At 48.8% G+C, this 4,081-nt stretch overlaps 1 non-coding gene across 1 annotated transcript; it reads right to left on the reverse strand.

Annotated features, from left to right (window-relative positions):
- Window positions 1–467: 467 nt before the first annotated feature.
- On the reverse strand, window positions 468–631 carry LOC119437887 (U1 spliceosomal RNA). The gene has a single exon (XR_005189572.1). It is a non-coding gene; the product is annotated as a U1 spliceosomal RNA (small nuclear RNA).
- Window positions 632–4,081: the final 3,450 nt, after the last annotated feature.

Raw genomic sequence — 4,081 nt, forward strand, 5'->3', positions numbered from 1 at the left:
GGTGGCGTAAGAAGCTTCGCTTTCCAACTACCTTCACAGGGTGGATTGGCGGGCAATTTTTTTTTGTTTTTTCGATTGTCTTTATGATTTCCTTATTCCACCAGATAATTGTTCGTTTTATCTGCTTTCTACCAGAATACCTTTGTTCTTTTTTTTTACTATTACTAATTTTGCTGCAATACCAGTCTACAGTTTTTTTTTTCTTCTTTTTCGCCGAATTCCTGCTTTGCGCTCACTGCTGCGTATTGGTGATTAAAATTTAACTCGCCGCGTTTGAGCCACTCCCAGCTCCTCTCCGTTTTATTCCACGGTTCGATCATATCCGCCAACCGATATTTGTGTTCATCTTTCTAGCAGATTCTAGCAAAATCCTTCCTCAGCTATCAGCGTATTACATAACTCTCAGCATGCAGTCGCCCGCTTGAGCAAGAAATGCAAATATTCTTCTTTTGGATTCAATATTGGAAGGGGGGGTAGCGCGAACGCAGTCCCCCACTACCAAAAATTGCATGCCCCATCTGCCCCAGTTTGGGGTAGTGGCAGGGGTCAGCACGGGCGCAGTGCAATGCCCGTGCCTCTCCATGGGGACACCGCCTCGTTGATCACGGTTATCCCGGCACCAGGTAAGTATGCTCGACTAAGGTCTTGCGCGGCCTCCACACTCCGTGGAGAACGCCATCTCGTTCCGGGTCGGGACGCGTTGCTAGACGAAAATTATTCCGTTCACTTAAGCAGTTTGGTCACTAGATTGGGAAAAGTAGGGATACTTATTGTCTCTCCCTCGGGCCTTTTATTGAGATTTACGAAGTGATGCATACAAGATTCAATAAATTGCATTGAGTGAACAAAAAGCAAATGATCTCCGACAACGTAAAGCTTCGCGTCGTCGACTGGTGGCGGAGCCACTTACGCCGCCGTCGTAGCTGCGACAACCCTACAACATGGGTCGGGCACGAACGTTGAGTACGCCGAGATCCGGACCACACGGCTAAATGGAAAAAAATTGTACAGTATAGCCCGGCAGATGCCTTATGACAAGTTGGAGCGAACAGCATGTCTCTACAGCGAAATATCGATGCAGCTACGCTGCGCAGTGCACGGCTTCTCGTTAAAAAGCATGAAAAGGGTACGAAATCCCAGCGTGGTTTATTCGAGCTATGGCGAACTGAAGTCGATGGGAGAATTCCTGCTGCAGAGAAAACACGGCAAGAGTTAATCCATTCTTGTCGACGGAATCCTTGGAGGATGGAAAGCTTTGTCACGGTCAGTTTTGATCAGAACACGCTGCGTTTTATTTCTGGCCTTGCATTTCACATCGCTTAGCGCATCGGTAAAGGACGATGTCGTCGCGAAGATTTGCTACCATGAAATTGGGTTCTGTAGGTATACAGGGCTGCGTAAGTGTGGCGAATTCGTCGTCTGTGATATTCTGTGGTGTTTTGCGTCTCCGGCATTTCCTGGTTCCACTCTGCAGCTAGATCACATAAATGACGATGTGGCAAAAACCATGCTCACAGGAAACCAAACTTTGACTAGAAATATCTTTAAAAAGTCCTGTCAATGCAGGGGCTTGATTAAGAGGGGGTGGCAGGAGTTTTCTTTGTTTTATTTACCATGGGCTCACAAATTAATTGATTTTCTGACAGATAAAGCAAATAAGTTTTTGCCTATATAAACATACTTCACTTTTCAAGGAAGCTGTTTTAAAAATGATATAACTTCGCACCTCATGAAAAATTTTAACAACTTTCTTATGCCTTTGGGAAAGCTTCAAGTCAAGGATTTCAAACACATTGCCAGCCTTTCATATATATTAAGTGCATTGCATGCTCATTGCAGTACGTAAGTTTGCTCAGCGTGGAGGCATATGCAACAAAGTGGGGGATTCTAGTGCAAGTTTGGAATGAAGTGTGGATTGGGATCACAGCCAGTGGGATTCTACAAATCCGAGTGTATTTGTAACAAAAATCTCGAACAAATGACTCCTTTACATGAAGCAGAATCATGTGCTCAACGTACGCGATTCATTGGAACGCAGAGAAAGATTGACTAGATATCAGACTTGTACGTAACAAGCATGCAGAATAGTGCCACGTAGTAATGATGATGAAGAAAGCAGCAGCAGTACTGTGAATGACAAAACTAGGTTTTTTATTGGGTGAACTTGTGCCCACAAAAATAGGCTACACTCAAAGAACAACGATAGCGGCGAACACAGTCAGCGGTTGTCGAAAATCTGATCAGCGGATCAAGCGCGTCGGTTTTTAAAGGGCCCCTAAACCACCCAGAGGTCGAAATGTAGTTGTGGTGTTGCAGTTGTGCACGAGTCTACAACGAACACGTAGCCGCGAGAATTTTTCAAAATGGTGCCGTAATAGCGGAGTTACACGCGTTTGATGATCGAAAAACGGCCCTCGCTCGTTTCGCTCTTTCCTTCACTACGGCTGGTCTCTCCTCCTCGCCGACTGCTGCTCCAAATGTCACGTGACATACGTCATCGCCAACGCGCTTCTCAAAACACTGCCTACTTCCGGTTAAGGCACGGGTAGCCATGCTAGCGGCACATATGCGGACGACGATACAGCCTCCAGTCTGCCGCGCGAGGGGTGTCCAAAGTAGACGACAGTTCGGCCGGCGCCCCGCCCGCTGCACGATCAACGGGCCAATCGACGACCGCGAAATTGCGCACCTCTGCCACCGGCAACGAAAACATCGGCTGCAGCTGAGTGCACGGCTACCGACGGGAGACGACCGGCTCGGCTGTGCTCGCATCGTAGCCGACGGCGCCGCTAATATCAGCGTATTTTACTTCTTTGTGTACAATTATTGCGAAGAGCGATAACAACGATAATAAAATATTGCGGCTTGTGAGCGTCGGTAATTTATTTCGAAGCGCCGTCCGCTTTAGCTTTGAAGGGAACCGGAAAAGGCCTAGCGACGATATCGGCGCCGTCGATCGAGCGATCAGCCGCGGTGAGGTTGCCGCACAAATGAGTCCCGATCTCATCCTCTCTACGTACGGCAAGGAAATCTCGTCGCTCGCGAGCAAAGCCGCTGTCGAACGGCGGCCCGCGAATGTCAAACGGCGTGCGGCGAGTTAGCGTGCCGGTAACGTGGACGTGAACTCGGCGCTTCTCGGCTACCCGCTGTTGCTGCGGTGCCGGCGCGTGTTATGCGAAGCGTGCCGCTTAGACCCTGTGTTGCGCGCCACGTCTGGAAAGGCCAACACTGTCGCACTCTGTTCGCGCAGCTAATGAGACCGCTAAGTATGACTGTTTTGGAACACGAGCGATTTGGCACTTGCGTTGCGGCCTGTAATTACCGATGCGCAAGCGCGCACAAGCGAGCAACACGGCTAGGACGAGCAGGGAGCGCGCGTACCTGCTAGCAGGCTAACCGGAAGTCGTAGGTTCTTGTTCGACCAATGGACATCGTTTCCGCCGTTGACATCCCCAGATTCCCCCTGCTGACATCATGACGACCGCTGGGGTATACCGGAAAGGCGAGGGGAGGAGGACGGCATTGTTTTTTTTTGGTTTTGTGGCGCGCCCGCAGCGCGTAGCGCTGTAGCGTTTGGCATCGTTGATCGTAACGGCATTCTGAACTCGATGCGCCTGTTTACTTGCAATGTTCAAAAAATATCTGAGGTGGTTTAGGGGCCCTTTAAAAAAGATTCATCGAAGGTTCCAGAGTAATCGGCGATGCCCGCGCGTGTCTTGCAGAAAGTACCACACATATCACGTCGCGCATACTTGCAATCAGATTACACAAGGTTCGGTGACAACGGACCGCGGATAGAACCATCGATAACGTTCGAGAAACGTCCGATACATGCAGGCGCGTTCTCCACTGAGCGATAACATTTATTGAACGGTTAAACGCAGTCACACGATAAACAAGTACACGTGTCAATAGTAAGGAATCTTAATTAGCTCCAAAAACATGACCACAGAAAGGGAAGAACATAAAGACGGGACGAGCGGCTTCCTGTCTTCAAAATATCCTTCCCTTTCTGTGATCGTGTTTTTGGAGCTGAATTCATTGCACAGAAGGAAGGAAAGAAATCATTTGCGGCTCATAC

This window comes from Dermacentor silvarum, chromosome 1, assembly GCF_013339745.2.
Source record: "Dermacentor silvarum isolate Dsil-2018 chromosome 1, BIME_Dsil_1.4, whole genome shotgun sequence".
In the NCBI taxonomy this organism is placed as follows: Eukaryota; Metazoa; Arthropoda; class Arachnida; order Ixodida; family Ixodidae; genus Dermacentor; species Dermacentor silvarum.